The sequence below is a fragment of the Protopterus annectens genome, chromosome 1.part2, assembly GCF_019279795.1.
Source record: "Protopterus annectens isolate FY-2018-M chromosome 1.part2, PAN1.0, whole genome shotgun sequence".
NCBI classification, from domain to species: domain Eukaryota; kingdom Metazoa; phylum Chordata; order Ceratodontiformes; family Protopteridae; genus Protopterus; species Protopterus annectens.
The window spans coordinates 495,749,229-495,771,224 of NC_056727.1; the positions used below are offsets into that span (position 1 = coordinate 495,749,229).

At 35.5% G+C, this 21,996-nt stretch overlaps 1 long non-coding RNA gene across 1 annotated transcript in view; it reads left to right on the forward strand.

Annotated features, from left to right (window-relative positions):
- The window catches only part of LOC122789768, a 78,910-nt gene extending 57,120 nt beyond the window's left edge, over nucleotides 1–21,790 (forward strand). Inside the window, exon 4 of the long non-coding RNA XR_006362879.1 lies at nucleotides 21,324–21,790. This is a non-coding gene — a long non-coding RNA (uncharacterized LOC122789768). The remainder of the gene's footprint in view (nucleotides 1–21,323) is intronic.
- Nucleotides 21,791–21,996: the final 206 nt, after the last annotated feature.

Consider the following 21,996-nt stretch of genomic DNA (forward strand, 5'->3'; position numbering starts at 1 on the left):
AGCACAGCTAAAATATTCTGGAATGTTCATTTTTGCACATAAGATCAGGGTGTCACTTCAACAGGTGAAGTGACATCCCAACCTCATATGCAAAAATGGGAAAAGGGGTTGTGGATGGATGGATGGATGGATGGATGGATGGATGGATGGATGGATGGTTCATTTTTGCCTGCCAAGGTTCCAGCCTCTAGAATATTACCAAGATGGCTGAGACAGCTTGCTATGGTTAGTGGTTTTAAGATTTCCCCAAAGTCCCATTAATCTGAATTATGTTATAGCTGACATTCTTTGGCCTACTATTTCAACTATGCCAACTTGTATTTTATCGTACTGTGCAAGTTTTCATGCTTATTTAATATGTGCATGCATTTTAATTTATTCTTTTATTCCTATTTATTGTGGTTATTCTGCTATTGTTTTATATTATGGTCTTCATTTGATTTGACACATTTCAGAAAAAAATTTGCAGAAGAGTATCTTTAATGCAGTAATAGTACACCTGTTTTGTTGTCCCTAATTGTTTTGTTCTTTAGTTACTGTAGGGTAACCATTTTTTTCCTTTTATGCACAGAAAATATTAGTATACATATTTGGAAATACACAAGTATCACTTTGTAATGCAATGACTTTTTATTACATCTCCATGTCATTAAGGATTTGCTTGTGATGATATTTAATTTGTGGTTATGCAGGAACCTACAGGTTACTGCACATTGTGTGTTAATATTGAACAGGATTCATAAAGGTTACCAGAAAGTCCACATTAAGTGTACAATTAGTGTAGCCTTATTGTAGCCTTTCTGAGTGAACAAACAACACAATCAATGTGGTTAGTGTACACTTATTGATAACCTTTATGAATCCCAGGGATGATCTGTGCTATATTTTCATTATTTTTGTGATATAGCTGTGTTTCCTTCAAGTAATTATTAGGTCTGAGGAAGATGTTGCAGCTTAGCATGTTTTTTTTCAGTATGACTGAACTTCAGACTTGATTCAGTATCTGTTTAGGACATTGCATACTTCCTTTTCTAGGTACAAGTGGATATTTAAATACTGTATTTAACATAAATAACTTAATAACTCATGACAAATGGCTCATGTAATTGCAAAACCTATGTTGGTTCAAAAATATTACATCACATCAGTCTTCCAGTGTCTTTATGATTGCTGTTAGTGGACCAACACAGAATTTCTTTAATTTTTTTTCTTATGTCTGTTTAGGAATGAAGTAACAACATTGACATAGAAAATTATAATTAAGTCTCCGATTATAACCAGCTTATTTCTTGTTTGAGATATGGATGTTAAGAAATTCACAGAGTGAAGCAAAGTTTGAGAGATGAATTGTGACATCAATGCCGAGAACACAAAACCAGTTTGTTAAAATTGTAGAGATCCTGTGACAAAGGGGGATACTACCAGCACAACTATCTGGAATTTTGTAAATAATTATATCTCATTTGTGAATATCAACATGATTTATATAAGATGTTTGTGTTACAAATGTATTAGAACTGTATGCCATGTGTAGAAGTGTGTGTTGAAAAGTTTTTTTGCAAAGTCCTGTTTGAAATGTAACCACAGTGTTCTACCCTACTGGAACAGAACATTAATATACATGATGTCATTCTGCAAGCTATCCCAGCAGTAATATTTGCGATATTAATTTGAGAAGTCTCTCAGTGAGACAGGACATTCTGTATTTTGTCTTGGACCTGACAAGAATCATTCATCACTACATCTGCCTTGATCTAATGAAGTAAGTTTCTGGGCTATAGTAATTCTCTTTTATACAGTCAGGAATATAGAGAAAATTAGTTCAGATATTTTTCTTTATTTATTTGAGGCTGTCCTGCAATGTTGTTTTAAATATTTCCAGTGATTTTGAGCTCTGATATCACTGTGAATATAAACTGAGTACCTTCTTGTTCTTTTATTATTTATTATTAAATATATTTAAACCTTTCATTATGGCTGATCTGTGTAGAGATATTTAAGTTTTGACAGTACATGCATATTTATTTGGTGACGCTGTGTGGGCCACTCCTAATAGCCTTGCTCTTGGTCAGACTACCACTTGTATTAATATTAATAGTACACAGTAAGATTGGGCACCCTTTGTTAAGGGCCTTAAAGTAGCTGATAAGGAGTTGACTTGTGGTAGTAGTCACTACCTTATAGTCTGGGCAGAAGGGGGCATAGCTAGTAAACCTGTGCCAGGTGTGTGTGCATATGTGTGTGTGTGTGTGTGTGTGTGTGTGTGTGTGTGTGTGTGTGTGTGTGTGTGTGTGTGTGTGTGTGTGTGTGAGTGTAAATTAAATCTCAAAGAGTGTACGTGTCAGCTACTTGGACAGGGACACAAAGCACTGGGTGGACAGAAAGGATGCTGGTAAGTCTTGGCTTGGTCACTCAGCTGAGATCTCAACTCTATAGCTGTGCCAGTGGGAAGTCTTATTGGGGATCTAGAGAAAGAGTGAGAAACCAGCCCTGGACTGACTGTGGTCTCTGTGTGTTCTTAAGGAAAATTGCACTTGATGGAGATAGCTGCATTTGGAAATACTGCGTGTGTACCTGTCATCCTCCCAATGTATGTCCTCCACTGGTGCCAGTGGTAAGGACTGAGGCTCCTTGATTATTGGTCCAGTGGAGGGTTGTCACAGATCCAATCATAATTCTTTGTAGTATATGGAGCTTTAGGTGCCCTTGAATACTTCTAGTCATGTATAAATGTAGGAGTGTGAAGTGTTTTACAAACTTGAAAGCTGTAATACACGTAACACTGTCACTCATGCAGACAAAATATAAGGGTGTAGCCTGCCATATGATATATATGTTACAGGTTACACTGTTTACAAATAATGTAGTTATGTTGTACAATGTTATATGCAACAATTTACATTTAAAACACTAACGTATTTGCCATAGTGTTATTTAGCAAAATAGGTATTTTTTTCAGAAGTTTTTTCCCTAATAATAAAAAAAGTATGCTGACTTGAAACATGTACTGTAATGTGTAAAGGGATACACATGCTGGTGTGCTGTAGTATAAATCCTGGCTAGCTACTGCCAACAGCTTTAAAACCTGTTGACCAATTCTCCCTGATATACCTTAGTTATCCGTATGGTAGAACAAATGTTATTGCAGCTTTTAAGTGTGGGAAAGTTCTGCCAGCTATGTTCTATGGAGGGTGCTGTGCATTTTTCAGAAAGTGACTGGTTCATAACAGCTTTCAAAGGTGCATAATAAAATTTGTTTTGCATGTTTTTGCATTAAAAGCTGTTATGCATGAAACTTGTATGGAATCAATGCATAAGCAGTTAGTTTTTTTCCAGTTTTGAAATGCAGTCAGTGTACTCCATGTACTATGTAGAGAAATATGATTCAATCTCTGATCATAACTAGCTTATTATGTGTTTGAGATATATATGCCAAAAAACTCACCTTGAGAACAAAAATTGAGTGGCGAAACTTGGCATCGGTGTCAAGTGCACTTAATTAAACATTATGCTTTGTGACTCAGTCATAATTCTTTGCAGAGCACAGAGCTTTATCTGCTCCATGTACTACCATTTACAGTAAAAATGTATGTTAGACTGCAAAGTGTTTTATTGGCTTAGCTTTTCCTTGCTTAAGAATCCTGGACATATACAAAAATAATGTGGGGGGGGCAAGGGATCAGAATCAGGGGAAGTTTTTAAATATTGCTCTTATTTACTTACAAAAGTTACCAGAACAACTGGTTTTACATGAATGAGCTGTTTCTGAGCAATAAGATATATGAGCCTCTAATGTCTGGAATTAATGAGTGATGGATTGTAATACTCAGTGAGTAATGAGCAAATAAAAAAGACTTAGAAGGGACAAAGCAAAAATATTTGTCAACCTCAGTGATAGTTGACAGGCATGGACAGCTAGCAAAAACAAAGCTGTTTTATCTTCTGCTACTGTTGTTTGTCAGCTGGCACTGTCTGCTGTTAGTCTGTGGCATCAGACTCAATTCTAACAGTGCTTGGAGAGGGGCACCCTTCTAAGAGCTGTTACAGTCAGGTCTCATGCGTGTTAACAAGTTTATCTTTTACTGATGTCTGAATATAGTCATGGCACTCCATATGCTACACAAATGTTCTTACATATTAGTATATTGTTGCACCAACAATGTTCATATAATGGCTCAGGATATCATAGTTAATCACAGTTTATTGTAATGGTAGCCTCCTGTAACAAACAAACAGACAAATCATTTTCTTGACTCCTGTTTTTCCCTTCATTGCTCTATGAGGAGTTGTCACATCATCGAACTATTATGATATTATGGCAAGTAAGTACCAAAAGGGAAACAGATATCTGAATATATGCAGAATAACAGTAGTTTATTAAAGATTCATTATTGCAAGAATATTGTATGGGAAGTTGTATGGGAGGTTATGATGTGTTTCAATGAGTTTTGCTCCACTGAGGCCTGATAATAAGAGCCCAGTTCAGTGTGTGGGCTTGAAAGTACATAAACATTTTATCTTGAATGTATTGACTTCACATTACCTATGCAAGAACCCTCTTTCTTTATATAAGCAACTCCAAGGTTAAACAACCCAGAGGTAGGTATAACTACTGTGTATTTCCATGCTTTATTCATTGGCTTGAGCTTGCATTACTAGATCTCAAAAAAAAAAAAAAAAAAATGGGAAGCAATGACTGAAATAAATAAGGTATGAGAGTGAGCTGAAAGCAGATGTCACTCCTTGGCCAGAACTTCTGCAGTGGGACATCCCTATGAATGCACAGGCATATGGCTTTGTGTTGTGGTCATTAGGTAGAGCCTGACTATAAAATAAAGTGCATTGTGTGCCATATTCTGCTTTTGGCATAGAGGAAAGAGACAAGAAGAAATAAATTATTAACAAATACTATTGAAGTATATCGTACGGGCTAATAAAATTTAAAGAAGCCCAATAAACAAATAAAACTAACCATTCTAAATAAATCTGGTACACTTGCAATACAATTACTAATTTTCCTGAAAGGAAGTAATAGAAGCACATTTAATTTTTTTTCTTGATAAGCTGTTGTACAGGTAATCCATGAACCATTTGGGTCAGTTGGAAAATGGAAAGGCAAAGGGAGTTAAAATGTTAAAATCAGTACCCTTTTCAGGTACTTTACAGTTGCCTACACACATTAACAATATGAACAGGAATACATTATGTGCAGGTTACACAAGCATAGATAACAAACATTTTAGACCCAGACATGACCCACTGTATATTTTTGAAGATGTCTGAACAGGTAACACTAGCTCCTTCTCACTACTAGTTCCTGAGATCTTTAGTTGCTGGTTATGTTCCACCATTGTGGAAACAAGCTGTAGTTCAGAAAAAAGGAGGACAATGTGATATCTAACTGCAGACCAGTAAACCTCACCTCAGTAAACAGGAAATGCTTTCTATGTATTGTATTTAAATATTTGCCTTTAAGCACCTTAACTGCTTGAGATCCTTATCAGCATTCACTTACTCATTATAAGTCTTATTAGTTTAGCCTCATACTGTTCTCTCCTGTTCTAATCTTACTAATGTCTTGAATACTGGCCTTCTGGTTGATATTATCTATGTAAAATTTTCCAAAGTGTTTGACAGTATGTCTAAGTATTAACCCATTTGTAGACTTTGGGATAGCAAATCCATTAATTAGTAGAACATGTATCTGTGAGGATGGAAATATATACAGTGGTTACAAAGAGGCAACGTTAAATGACCTAAGCTCTTGGATCATTTCTTTTTAACCTCTATATGATATTAACCCCAAGAACAAATAAAATATACTGTCCTAAGTTTGCCAGCGACTGCAGACTTAGTGCATTTCTCTCCTCTAGAAGAGACAGCTTTAACTTGCAGAACAACTGAAACACCACCAAGTAAACTAGTTTTGATGTAACTCGTGCCAATACTAAGTTTAATTCCTTGGAGTCCTGAGCTGTTGCAGATAAAATTGCTGACAATACTAAGTTTAATTCCTTGGAGTCCTGAGCTGTTGCAGATAAAATTGCTGACCACTGTATACAGTGACAGCTAAAGCTCTTAATAAACCCAGAACTGTGCTGACAAACTTGTCAAACCTTAATAAACACAAAACTATCCTTAACAAAGTTATGCATCATGTGAAATTTAAACCTAATGAATTAGGATACAAACTCCATGACAATCTCTCTGAGAGGCTTAGAATTTGCAATATCACATAGCATTGCAACAAACTGTACAGATGGGTCTATTTTACTTCATTGAATGTCCAAATTGTTGAAACCCATATGGTTGAGACCATATTGTCGACAATTCAGTTTGTAGATAAACTAAAATAGACACAAACAATATCCACAAACAACACAAACAATGTTTTTTGCAGGGAAGAAAGCTCCCCTGCACCCCCACACCCCCTGCTAATTATTTATACTAATTCTGAGATTGCACTATAGTGGAGAAAAGGGCATATTCCTTGGTCCCACCTGTACTGTGATCTCAGTCAGAACAGTTCAATAAACCACATTGATGACCATATGGGTTTTGACAATTTGGACATTTGATAAAGTAAAATAGACCCATGCAGATGACCTACAATATCATTACAGTAACAAATGCACAAATTATAAATTTAAATGAATTAGTAAATGCTGTCATACAACTGACACATTTAAGTGTTACAGGGCTAATGTATTAAATGAGGTGTAGCTACTCTGTATTAGTAAGGGAATAAGGATGGAATTTCTATTTGAGTAAGAAAAGAAAAGGAGGTAGAGGAGGAGGAGGAGGAAGGAGGATACTGAATAAGTTGTACAATATTTACACTGAGTTAAATCAGAGACACAGGTGAGAAAGAAATAATTAAATAAAGATATCATTTATACAGGGACAGCTTGTGCTATAAGACTGCAGGAACTCCAGACTGCTGTGTCAGTAGTTCAGGTATCTCTGTCCTGTAGATGCCCAGAAGTCTGTGTGGTCAACCACATAGAATGGAAGAACTCCGGACTGCATCTGGGGAGACTGGAGCAAGCTTGCATGGGATGGGAACACTGAAGAGAACACACTGAATTCAGGTACTGTGTGTGGTCATTAGCTTTGAATGGGACTGAGAAGTGTGTATGTGTGTGTGTGTGTGTGTGTGTGTGTGTGTGTGTGTGTGTGTGTGTGTGTGTGTGTGTGTGTGTGGGTGTGTGTGTGTGTAATGCCCCAGTTGCTATATACTGGTGGCTAGAGAGAACACATGGTGGTGGGTAGAGAATACCTCAGACTTGAACCCTGTACCTTGGGTGCAGGTGGCAAGGGCCTGAATTCCCTACCCACCACCATTTGTAAAAAAATGTGCAGATTTTGGCCTCATAACCCACGGTGGTGGTGCTGCAGTAGCGTTGTCGCCTCACAGTAAGACGCTGTCCGGTTTGATTCTCAGCTAGAGCGTCTTCTGCGTGGAGACATGCATGAATGGGCGTACCTTCATTGAAGGTTGTGTGTCAGGCCTGGCAAGCCGGTATGTAAAAATCAACTGCCAATCATTAGCAGACTGGAGTTCCGCTGTGGCAACCCCTAACCGGGAAAAGCCGAAAGACACAAAAAAATTTGTTCTGTTCTGTTCCTCATAAAATCTGTGGTTTCTGTATGCCTTTTGCGTGGAGTCTGCATGTCCTCCCATCTTACAAAGACATGTGTCTGGAGTGTTTCTCCCTGGGCCTCTACTGAAAATTGGCTTTTGTTCCAAGTCAGACTTTCTTGGTTAACAAATGTAAAATTGGATTTTGTTCCAAGTCAGACTTTCCTGGTTAACAAATGTTAAATAAATAAAAATAACAGGCATTTGAATTTCGGACTTTATATTCTTCAGAAAGTACATACCACTTTATTCTAGCAATTTTCTAAGTTTATGAGATGGATATTTGAAATTTGTCCCTATTTTTGGGACTGTATTCCCCCATTATTGGCTTCGTCCAAGTTTTTTGTGCTAAGGTTGAGAGCTATGGTGGCAACTAAAATCAATGAATATGTTTAGGGACTGTATTCCCCCATTACTGGCTTTGTCCAGTTGTTTTTTGCTAAGAGGTTGAGAGCTATGGCGAGAACTGAATTCACTGAATATGTTTGGGGGCTGTATTGCCCCATTATTGGCTTTGTTCAGGTGTTTTGTGCTAAGAGCTTAACAGCTATGGTGAGAACTGAATTCACTAAATGGTAGCCATTTAAGTTTCAGTCTTCCACTCTTTCACAAAACAACTGATTTGGCATAGTGGTATATTGCTCTGACTGTTTTGCACAGGGTCCTGGGTTCAAGACTTGGCAGTGAAATGTATGGTGGTAACAAAGCATTTTATTCTATCAACTTTCCAACATTATACAATGAATGTTTAAAATGTGTCCCTTGTTTTTGGGCTTTTGCCCCCCCCCCAATAAATTTCGGCTTTTTCCAGATTTCTTATGTTGCAAAGTTCAGAGATACAGCAGAGTGCCAAGTAGATTTTACAAGGAGCTGAGAGCTGCAGGGGAACAAAAGTTTAGTGCTGCTTATGCTGCATCTGCTTGCATTGTTAATAGCACAACAGGTAGTGCACTTGCTTTTGATGGAGAAGGCTGTAGGTTCTACTCCCACAGTAGGTAAATGCATTGCTGATATTGTACTGTGTTGTAAAGGGGGTGGATGCTGCAGTCCTTTTTGGCAAAGATACCTAGTAACTATAAACCTGTTATCAGTTTGCCATCCATTCCCTATTGCAATATTACTAGCTTATCATTTTTTTAATGCAACATAGGCAATTTATTCCTCATGGGCAACAGGCACTTTATTTGTAGATGAAACAATGAAATACAAAGTTGTTTGCTAGCAGCAACCTCTTCATTAGTTACAGATTTCTTTAATGTGGAATTATTTAGATGACTTTTACTTCTTCAGAGATTGTGGATATTTACTGATACTGGTGGACTGTAGAGGTTTGAGTAGACTTTTATGATGGAGATGTTCTGAATTGGGTAGTTTTGTCATTATTGGTGCATGCATTTTGTTTCATTGTTTACTGGAAAAATGTTCAAAAGAATAAATTTAAAATGCCCTGTAACAACTGTACTGTATTGTACAAGGAATATAATTTAATACAATCAGGAAGGTGTATCAAAGAGCATGTGTATGTTTCCTGTGCAGGGGGCCTATGATTTGAAAACAGCTCAGAGTTAATCTTTATCTGCCACTGGCAAAATGTATTTTCTATGAATGTGGATTTCAATGCTGTTTCAATTAATGTGAGTTTCAAGGGCAGAGACGTTTTAATGCTAAGTCTATTTTCATTGTGAGACTGCATTGCTTTGTTTAGCAGATATCTATTAGTGTTTGTGGCAAAATAAAACTTTCAAATGAAATACAAATCATCGCAGAAGTAAAGCAGTATGCATATTACAGTGTTTATGGCAAATGTGGCGAAATAACCAAGGAATATGAAATTGGAATGGCTGCGGGGGGAGGCTCCATTCAACCATGATTTTTGAGGGGGGAAGGGCAGCAAACTCAAAGACAGCCCCCACTGAACTATACCTCTCAACTGTCCAGATTTTTGTAAAATGAATAGATTTTTTCATCTTATTTTTGGTTTGTTCCTCATAAAATTTGTGGTTTTCTGGCAAATCATTTAGGAATGAAGTCACTAAATAATGAGAGACATTGAGTTTCAGACATCATAACCTTCAGGAAAATGTATGCTAAAGCAAGACCTGTTATTTTATCAACTGTCTTAAGTTTATACAAGAGCAATTTTTAGTACTGTTTGTATGTCCCCCCAATATATTTGGCCTTGTCCAGATTTCCTGCATTAAGAGGTTGAGAGGTATGTGCAAATAAATCACTTTATAGAATGAAGAATATCCAAACCTCTCAACTGTCCCCGATTTTGGTTCAAAATGTTGCTCTCCCCCTAATAATCCCTCCGAGAAAACGTGGAGGGTTTACAATTATAAATAAATGTAATGAGCAGAGTTATAGATTACTTTTATTTCAGAAATGCATGTAGATTCTCTTATTTTGTCAGCTGCTCAAGTTAACAGTACTAATATTAAAAAAAGTGTTCCTTCTTTGACAGGTTCCCAGCTATATTGTGTAGCAATTTTATATTTTTGCATCACTTTTTTGGTCTTTTGGTTTGGTTTTTCATAAAATTGTGGTTTTCTGTCAAATTAGTGGCAAATCATTAAAGACTGAAGTTAGAAAATAATGGCAGACATTTGAGTTTCAGATTTCATACCCTTCAGAAAATTCATACTAATGCAAGACCAACTACTATTCTATTATCTAAGTTTATAAGAGCAATATTTAAAAATTGCCCTTATTTTTGGGCCTGTGTCCTACTTCTATCTATGGCTTTGTCCAGATTTCTTGCTCTGAGGTTGAGTGGTATGAGTGTCAGAGCCATCACCATCAGCCAGAGACATTTCAAATTGTGACATGCTTGTTGCACCCCACTCCCCCATGTAGTGACTCTGGATATGTCCAAGCAAGGCAAAGAACAGTTATGTAGTGTAAGTGTGCAGAGTATTTCCCCATCCAAGGTAGACACAAGTATGACAGTGACTTTTCATCTGTCCTTGATTTTGCAGAATGTTCTGGTTTTCTGTCATATTTTTATACTACGCACAATACAGCACATAAAATACACACCACTCCTCGCATATAAAAAAACCGTGAAAATCCCAGATGAAAGTACTCAAATCCCAGATGAAAGTAACATAAATCAAAAAAAAAAAAAAAAAGTTTAAAAAGATAAAACCAAAATGAAGTGCTTTCGCCTTAAGCTTAATAGCAAGCATCACAGGCAAAAATAATAAACTTTTTATTTTATAATTAGAAATATAATATGGGAACATGGAACAAAGGAAAAACTGAAAAACAAACTAAAACAACAACAATTATTAAATTATTATAATAATATAATAAACAACTCAATATATATTATTGCACATCAATAATAATATTTAAAATTTCAAAACAATTAAAACTAAATTAAAAAAGAAAATAAAAAACAAATTAAAATATTAAAAAATAAAAACTATATAGATCCTATATGTCATATACATTATAGATCCTATATGTCAAAAGATAAATGACAACTAGTGTATGTTGATTCAAAATCATCATTCTCCAATGTTGACAATTTAGAACAAGGCTTGATGGGAACCTTCCCATTGAGTCCTGGTGGTCTATCTGCAAATTTATAATTTCATAAAGCTTCCTTCATAATCCGTCTTATTCTTATTGTTAATGTCCCATATCCTAATATCCCCTCTATCTCAATTATTCTAAACTTACTTAAAATGTAAACTTAATTTGTCTTTAACATATGTTTTCTTAACGTGTTTCGCCCTTTTCTGATATGATCCCTTTTCTGATGATCCTGTCCCTCCCACGCATATCTATACTTCCAGGTAAAATGCTGGACAAGCTAAGCTATACGCCAAATATACATACACAGTGGGACAACAGTTACCCACCTGCTCGTAATCCTAAACTACAACCCACCATGGATGTATAATGTGGAACTAGAAATCAGAAAGAGAGAAAGAAAAAAAAGCTGACATGAAATGAACAAATAAAATCATATGTATATCAGGGCATGTTGGAGAGGCCCTGGGATAGCATAACAGCCTTTTGAGGTTCATTTTATTCTTATAGACAAATCGTGGCTTTTCACCCACAAGACCTCTGATCCCAGGATCTACAGACCTATGATTTTTTTTGATTTTATCTTTTTATACACTAGTTGTCATAATGTATATGACATATAGGATCTATATAGGTTTATTTTAAGCCATATCATATGTTTTTAACTTTGTATTTTTTAATTGAGTTTTAATTGTCACTTTTAAATATTTGATATGATGTGCAATAATATATACTGTTGATTTATGCTTCTTATTATTCAGAAAATGCATGCTGTCACAGTGCCCTTTTGCTCTGTGCTTAAGTACCAATACTTTAATGACAATCAGGAAAGCTAGTCAGAGATTGTAAGATTCAAGTAAGCTTTAATAAGCATGCTGTTAAAGAATTACCAACATTGAAAGGCTTTTTGTTGCTGCCATGCAGAGAATATTTACATAACTAGATAACGTATAAGCCTTAGGTATTGAAATGCATACAACAGTATTTGTAATAAAGGACAAGATTACAGTATTTTCAGAAGCTCATTACATTTGCTGGAGACTTGCAGTCTTCTTTGCAGGCTTTACCCATAAACTAAACAGAATGCCAATCTATCATGTGTGGTCCATAACTTGTGCAGTAATGTTTTAAGCAATTTATCTTGAGTTTGTTTCTTGTTTGCTGTTCATTTTTTACTTTGATCATGTCTTCTGCATAAAACAAGTAGATAGTTGTTGTCAGGCAACAGGTCTTTTTTGGATAAAAAACATTTTTACAAGTGGGAGTATCACAGAGATTGCTACTTTCAGCGTGTTACTTGGTAAGTTTATAAAGCTGAATATAAATTATAATTAGAACTGCAGTGCAAGGAGAAGTGGTTTGAGTTGAGTGCTGCTTGTTTTTTTTATACTTGATTTTGACAGGCATTCCAGTAATGTATTTAAAAAGTAATTTATTTGTTCATGCCTCACAACCTTTGTGTTTTCATGTAGATATAAAGTAAGCTGTCATGTAGCCAATGCATTGAAATATTTTTTATTCTACACTTCATTTTGTCATGATTGGACTCTCGTAATGACAGTTTGGCACCCAGGGCAGTGTATTTAATTAAAGTTCCAGTTGTTGTGGTTTTGAACATAGCTCCACCCCTTTCTAGTTGGTCACACCCCTTCCCATTGGCTCCACCCATTTATCTGTCTCCTGCAGTGCCCCTTTAATTTGAAGTCACCAGCTGCCACATCATTTATACTACATAAGTGTATTTGGTAAAGAATTCCAAACTGCTGGCACAAGTTTTGATAAGGTGTGTTTAGTGGTCAAGAGATAAAAGGAGATTTTCTTAAAATAAAGGACACTGAAGGAGTTATAATAGAACAGTGTACAGAAAGTGAGTTTATTTGCCATGGTGGGTAGAAGCTTTTTTTCTTTGTAATGAAACCTGTACAAGATTGCAAGAGAAAAGAAGATAAAAAGAAAAAAAAATGATAAATGAAAACAAAAAACAATCAAAATGTCTGATTTAGAATCCACAGTTACAATTAATGGAACAGAAATAATAATAATAATAATAATAATAATAATAATAATAATAATAATAATAATAATAATAATAAAGTATCACTTTGTATAAACAGGAGAAATTGAAAAAGACAATTGGTTGAAAAAGTAACCAAACTACAAAGGATGGAAATTACTTTGGGTCTAAGGTATTAGTTCTAGCAAGACATAATATGTGCCAGTAGAGACAAAGAGAAGGAGGGGGCTAAGATCTTTTCAGCTAAGAAATTATTTATTTATTTATGAATTTGATTTGTCTATTTATTTTGTTATGCTTTAGTTATTTGGTTGTCCAACAGGATGTTGCTCATTTTCAGTGTAGCCTTGGGAGCCCCAAAATGCAAAAGGACTGTGAAAGCCCTGTATGCATTTAAACTGGTATTTCAGGCTTTAGAAAACTCTAAGCTCAGTGCGATAGCACTCTGTGATAGCCAAAACAGCCATACATTTCTACTTAAAAAGGCACCTCTACCCTATCGAATGTCTTATTGACATGCAATAACGTAACAAGAACAACTGTTTATCTGTTTACTGCAAATAAGGAGGCATTTTCATGATTTTATCAAAAGTGTGCCAATCTCTCATAAAGTCACATTGGTCCAGTCCTATCATGTATATATTTGGGAAACCTGGCTACCAGTGAAGATATAATGACCTTGCAATCATAATTAAGATTAGAAACTGGCCTATAGGAGGCTAGTTTAATTGGATCCTTTCTCTTCCTCAGCATTATAACCACTAAATTCCAATGTAAACAACTTTCTTCCATTGAATCCATTAAGAGATAGAAAGCAAACTGGCAGATATTCTGTAAAAAAGCCAAACTTTGTTGAACCTAACTAACATGGACTACTGGAGTTCTTCACAGGTAAAACAATATGAGAAATTGTAGTACCAGACATATTTAAATAAGATTCCCTCTTTTCCCATAAACCAATCAATTAATAATTCAATTAGAAATCAAGTGACTGCCATAAGAATATACTTGTTAAAAGATTCTGTGAAAGCAGTATTGTATCTTAAAATGTGCAATGGTTCCATACATTGTAACAAACCATACCTATACTCTACATTGTAACAAACTATGCCTATACTCTGCAGTATGTTTCACAGAAAGCTGAATATTTCTCATTATAGAAAATCTAAGCAGTGAAATATCACAGGTGGCACCATATTAAAACATGTTACTGTTTCATTGCCCAATTTTCACTTTTTACTGTTATATATGAGTTCCAAGATTTAACTGTCAGTGACCTAACAGTATTCCCAATATACTATAGTTCACATGACCATATAGTAATATATTCCAGAAATGAAGAATTTCAGTTGAAAATTTGTTTTACCTCAAAATTCACGTCATTAACAAAACAACATTTATGTGTAGACATATATTTATAAGCCTTACAGTTCTGACATAGGACGCTTCCCTTTTATTTATCTCCATCTCTTATTCTGCTCATGCTACTCCTGAAATAAGCAGATACAAGTCTAACCTCCAAACTTAATCATACTGAATAAGACACTATAGGATTTACTGAAAAAAATGTCCTTAACTCCTGATCTAATAGCACAGCATTCCAATCTTTCTTGACTATTTGTGTCACTTCCATAACCATGGAAAGATTTTTTAATTACAAAATAAGTCAACTGACTATATTCTTTTTCTAGTTCTTTTGTCTTTCTCACTTGTTCCTTATCTACACATGTACTAATTAAATTGGTATATATATATATATATATATATATATATATATATATATATATATATATATTTTTTTTTTTTCTGTTACCTATATAGGGAACATCAGTGCCACAATATTCCAAAGCCTCCTCTTCTAGTGTCCATGTTATATCCATCCTTAAATAACCCTGTCAGTCATATCTGGTAGTAATTGTACTAGCTGTATGTAAAAAAGAATTGTCAAATATTGCTGAACTTTGCAGCATTTATAAACTCACCTTTGGGAAGGGGGCTATAAAATGACCTAGCTGATCAGGGATAGCAAAGAGTAATGTGCTTGTACTAGTTTGTTTTCTGAATATTCAAAAACATAATTTTACAGGTATGTAGACAATGCAAGTACTAGAAAAATGAATAACAAACCTATTTGAATTCAAATGGTCAAGAAAATTCCTGGAAATAAGCACATCTGAACCTTTCACAATGAACAGAGCAAGGTGGTTTAGGATTATGTGATTTAAATGAATAGTTTAGAGCTATGCAGTTGAGGATCATACATGTAACACATGCAGAAGGTTATAAATTAAAGTGGAAAGGAATGATGGTGATGATGAAACAGGGAGTATGTTTAAGAAATAAGGATAGAGTAGCATTCAGGATGCAGATGTTTAAGGAGAATAGTAACAAACATAAAGAATATTATATTCATAAAAAATGAATAAAGCATTGTAAAAACTAAACCAGCATCTGAATTAAGAAAGGAGATTTTTGCTGATAGGGATGACTGCAATTAGGGGTATAGAAAATAAGCAAGTGGGGGGTGGAATTTACTGGAGAAAATTGACAAAGGAGCCTAGGTATTGGGACCACAAAATAGAGTGGGAAAGGTAATAGTGCTGTATGATGTTTGGATTGAAGGTTAAGGATTGGCTTCCCTACTAAGGACTGATAGAGTACAGGCAAAGAGAAAGGGCTGGGGAAATATTGAGTGAAAGACCATCTCTGCTAGAGGTTTTAGTTCACTCTAGAAGAGAAGCTGTTGTTAAAAAGAGGATAATTAGTAGGGCAGATAAAATATTGTGTGAAAACTATAAGACTCAATCAGAGGAGGTTAGAAAAGATTGGGATGAGAGATGGGAAAGGCAATTTACAAAGAAGGAATGGAAGGACATTAGTGTGGCTCCAAATTATGCAACAAAGTCCAGAAGGTTTGGGATTTTTGTTTGGAAGTGTTTTCACAGGTATTTTTAAGCCCCAAGCAAACATCAGAGAATTTTCACTTGGCCCTAGGCGTGAGTGCGTGTGTGTGTGTGTGCCTTCCGTGAAAGGTTGGGTGCCGGGCTAGCAACTCGACACCATAAAACTCCACTGCCAATCATGAGCAGACAGATGATTTGCTGTGGTCACCCCTAACTGGGAAAAGCCGAAAGAAGAAGAAGAAGAAGATAGCAAATGCATCAGATGTGATGGAAGAGAGAGAGAGTTGGCAGATTTTGAAAATTCCCTCCAGAGTATTATGTCTGGAATGCTGGAACAGCAAATGGCTTTAACTAAGGAAATTATTCTTTTGAGCTAGAACACACAATCGGAATAGTCTATACATGGTAAGGCCTTACTAAGTTTTATGTTAATGGCTGCCAAAAAAAAAACAGTTACAAGAAAATGGAAATCAGAATATAAAACCAGCAGTAATTCGAGTATTGTGTATTGTAAAAGAGAAAAAATAATTTCAGGTGGGATTTTTAGAAAGACATGCATCTGGAGCATTTCTCCCCGGGCCTCTGCTGAAAACAGGATCTGTGGAACCTAGTCGGACTTTCCCGGTCAACAAATGTTAAATAAAAAAAATAAATAAATGAAGGAGCAAATTACATAGAAAGAAATGCAATTTGTGGGAACAAGACATACAGAATAATGTTCAGAAGGAGGAGCAAGGTTTAAGAGAAGGCAGGAAGTGTGCAATTTATGTAATGTATCAGTGAATAATTGTTATAAACCAAGAAAACATATATATGATATCTAATGTGTGAATAAGACATATTAAAATGTTTGTCTCTGCCTTAAGTGATAATTTAATAAGCATGTTTAAAAAAATAAATCATCAATGTATTACAAAAAGAAAAATTAGGTTGTCACAAAACCTAGAGATTAGGGTGGCCTAATGGTTAAGGTGTTTGCCTTACAAACACAAGGTGTAGGGTTTGAGTCTCACAAGGGAAAACTGGCTAGGCTTAAAATGGCTCAGAAGGGCAGTTAGCCTAGTACTAATCTATGACCCTATGAACCTATTTGTTTAAATTTTCTGAATTTAATTTTATGGTGAGGGATTTTCTGTTGGTAACTATGGAAGGGGAGTTTTTTTCCCATGTTATAAAGTTTTTATATGCTAGCCTTCTGCCAAAAGGGGGCTTATTGCTGAACATGGTTCTGTATTTCTTACAGACCTGATATAGCGAATTGAGAATAGAGCCCCTCCATGAATGCATCAGTGTTTTCTGTGGGGTCTTCAAGGAAAGATGGACACTGAAAATTCATCAGTTTATCACATAATCAAAGTAAAATTTCTTTGAAGAAATCTCTGATGGTAGTGGGATTTTTGAGTATTTTGGGCTGAGTTCTAATAGCAAGGAGCACTGCTTGATGGTAGGACTTAACTAGAGATGATCCAGTTATAGGTGCAGAACATAGTGGTACTATGCTTGCAATGACCAGGTCCAATATATTTGACTCTCTTGTGGGGGAGAGAACAATATAGTCTGGTGAGTTTAAATTAATAAAATCTAGCAATTATTAAGCATATTTATTTGTAGTAGTGCATGTCTTCCAGTTAATAGGTGGATAATTGAAATTCCTAAACATAATATTGTTTGGTTCAGTAGTAAGGGACATCAACTTAAGTAGGTAGGTCTTGTGGGTTGTGTGTAATATAGAGGGGGATATGTAATAGACCATGAAATGGTAAATGTTTTATTTATAGTAACTAGAATATGAAGAAGTTTGTGGTCATTATCTCGAATGTAAGTCTCGAAATAACGGAGTTGCAGAGGTATATGGAAACACCATCACCAGTTATGGAGCTGCACTTAATAAAGGATGTGAACATGTGATGAGCACTGACCATTGGTAGGGAAGGTATGTTATTGCTGCACTGGAAACATGTTTTAGTTATGCTGCAGCTGTTTAGATTTATTAGGGTAAGGAAAGTCTCTAAGGATATCAGTTTCTTATGTAGGCTTCTAGCTTTGAACAGCACTGTCTTTTTACTGTCCTAGTTTGATATGTCCAAATTAATAGATGGAACAGTTTTAAATTGCTTAAAAGAATGAATGACAGGGGTAGAGAAGACAATAGCAAATGTATGATAGCCCTGAGATGAAAAATGGAAGCTATCCTTGGCAAAACAGGTAGGGCAATCAACCATCTCCTTCCAGTACGATGCACACTGGATCCCCCTGGAATGACACCTGTAGCTGAGCCAGTTGTTGAAGTCTATCAGCTTTTGTTTATACTGAGTTACACTTGCTGGAGAAGGTAGAATGCTCATAACTAGCTTTATATCAACCTTAGATGTATATTGTAAGAGCATGATCATATCTTTCTTTACATAATCTAAGGACGTATATGCCTCAGTTCATTCACATCTACAGAAGCAACAACCATATTGTAGGTTTGGTGAAGGGACTTGAGAGCCCTAGATACCTACCATTTCCTGGCTCCCAAGAAGCAGCTCGCGGTTGCCATATATTTGCCAAGCTCGCTGAGTGTAGTATCCATTTGTCTCACTAAGTAGTATAGATAAGGTTGGGCAAAGGGGGCAGCCACTGTGGGCACAAAATGCTAGGGGGTGCGATCAGCCAATTCCCATCTCTCTTTAATGCATACCAGTATTTAGATATAAATGCCAGCATTGCATTTGTGTCCAGCAATGAGCATTGTAGCAACCCAAGTGTGGTATAAACTGTAGCAACTGTTCACTACAAATGTAGCAAGCAGTCTGCAACAATTTAGAATAAAAAAATATATTTTTCACTTTTTCCAGTCAAACTTGAGCACTGCAGCACTCTGTTCATAGTATAAAATGTAGAAGTTTGCTACAATAAAAAACACACACACATATATATATCTATATCTATATCTATATCTATCTATATATATATATATATATATATATATATATATATATATATATATTTTTTTTTTACTATAGTAAGCTTGCTTTTTTCAGTCAAACCTGTAGCACTAGTGCGTGATACAAACTGTAGCAAATGAAGCAATCATTTTGCTACAGTTTAAGAGAAGAAATATTTTTTGTTTGTTTTTTTGCCTTTCATGTTTGAAGAAGAGCTTTTTTTCTAATTTTGTGTGGGGGTGCAAGATCAGGGGATGGAACAGATGCAAAATAGTTCATTTCTTAATTGTATGCAGTAATATTGACTACTAAACTGCTTCACTGATCTATAAAGTACACATGTTATAAGGTCTGTAAGAGTGAAAGGGTCCACATACATGTTTTAACTTGTTTCTTTATATTCATTTATTCAAATTATAAAAAGTAGCTAGATAGATGAAACTGAGTGGTAGATGGGGGAACAGATGAATCTAGTCTTTGTATTCTGCAGCTTTGGTTATGAGGTACTTCCAAGGAAGTTCACACAAAGCCTGGGGAGAGTGTTATAGATAGTACAGCTAATGATGTCGAGAACAACTCCGTCATCTTGCATGTACGTTATAGTGAGCGGGTAGAAATCAAAGCAGTGTGTAATATGCTCAGGGGGTTGGCTTTTCACTATTTTGTACCTAAAAGAGTCTCTTAACAAATCTTCTTGTCTTTCGTTCATTATCAAACATACAAATTTCCTGGAATAAGACATATTTAAGTGGGCTTTGAAAATAATTCCTACTAAAATACTGAATGATCTGAATCTGTAACATGCTTTACAGACTCACAAAATGACTCTTGCTATTGCAGTGATTGACTCGCATGAAACATGTATGAATATATCACAAGATAAAGGTCATACGGTTCATGTAGTGTACTTGAGTGTGTACCTTGTAATGTAATAATTTCCAAAACTGCATCATCTCCATTTCCTCTGACCTCCCTCTACCTTCTTTCAGACATGCTTTATCACGGTATACTTCCTGTTCTAGGTCTCTCTATTTCTATGTGCAGATGCATAGTATTCTTAGGATTATTCCTATTTCCTTTGACATCTCATTGTACTTTGTTATTGCCACCCTCACTGTTAAAATATGACTCTGTCTCACTGAGCACCCTGTCAGCTTTCAGGCTTTGAACACTTGTAATTCTGTTGCACTGAGGCTGGAGGGTTTTTCAGTGTTTACTAAACAATTGATTGTTTTAACAAGCTAATCTTCTAGCTTTGTTTCTCAAAGGCATACATTGAGCTTTCATAGGTACTGCCCTGCTGACCTTGGACTGTCACAACTTTTTGGACAGTATCTCCAGTAAGATATGAATGTTGTCGTACTTAACCTTCATCTGGATATCCTAACTACCTTTTTCTACATGTATTTATTTATTATTTGTTAATCTGCTCTTGTTGACTGGCTGTTTTCCCCTCTCCACCCTTTCATGCCTCCTGCTTTTTTTTCTCTTTGCTACTATATCATGTGAATCTTTAGGGTCTGTGTATAATTCTAAAGCGGTGGACAGAAGACATGAAGTGATGCAGGACACAATGACTTGAAATTAACATTTATTTCTATACTTAGTCTTATGAAATGAAGAAAACCATTTCTGCTAGTTTGCTTTTGTGTGTTCATGTGTGCCTTTGCTTAGGAAATCTTTGTTTCCTTACTTGCAAGAAGTTTAACCTCATTTCTTCCATTCGCTTTATATTTAGACCAACATGGCTTTATTGAGGAAGGGCAACCTTGAGATAACATCAGGAAAATACCGTTGGCTCTACAATATGCCACATCCATGCCCCACTGTTTACTTTATTTTCAGATTTCAGGAAAACATTTACAGAGTTGAATGGCTTCCTCTGTTTTAATATTTAGGCCAAATTTATGCTTCTCCAATTATTTGTTTATATCCTCACAGGTTTTTGCCAATGATGCACATGCCAGGTAAATGTAAACAGTGGTTTATCCTTTAATTAAACCTTGTCAAGGGGTTGTGGTAGAGTCATTTCAGTCATTCCTTACATAACCTTCAAGCAGTGTAATGACAGAGCTCATTGGAAGTGTCTGTGCTTTTATAGATGTTAAGCTGTTGCTATTTCTAAACAGATAGTGATCCTCTTAATTTTACAAATAAGCTGCTTGCTTGTTTATTTATTTGTTTAATTAATTATTAATCAATTTAACCTATATTATAGAAATATATTTATCCTTTTCATCTTCCCTCTGATTTTAGACTGATGTCTGTTTTATTTTATTTTATTTGTTAACAAGGTAAATCCACTTGACAGAGTACCTGTTTCAAGAGACATCCTGGGAGAAGGTTAAGTGACATCATCTGATTCATACAGCAGAAAAACAGAGCCATCAAACCTAGGACTACTGGATAAAGCTCTTTAACAGCTCACAGCCTTAAACTTTTGTATAAAAAGGACAGACAAGACTAATTTTCACACTGCAAAGAAACTAGAGACAAAACCATCATTTTATGAATTAATTTTGTTCCCCTCTTGTGTGAATAGGACCTATTTCCCTTTTGGCTAGCATAATATTAGTATTAGTAAAAAAATATTACATGGATTGGTTGACCTCAGCATTGGTAAAGATGTTCAGACTGCCTTTGATAAAGCCCAGACATAATATTGTACCTTATATAGAAACCACTATTACAACAGCGGAAAAGAGAAACAACCAGCCATTGAATCCACCAATAATTTATTAAAAATTAATAAAAACTTGTAACTCAGCTCAGCTAATATTGTACCATGTTTATTTGTCAAACTCAGAAGATACAAACAATTCTATCCACTATATTTCCATTTTCTAAAATACTTTTCTTGATTAAGACTGCAGAAGCAAGTAAACTGAAAAGAGTAAACAAGGCTTTCCTATCCTTAGCAACAATTTCCATTTCCTCCTACTGCATGCAGAGGTGTTCAGAGACTAG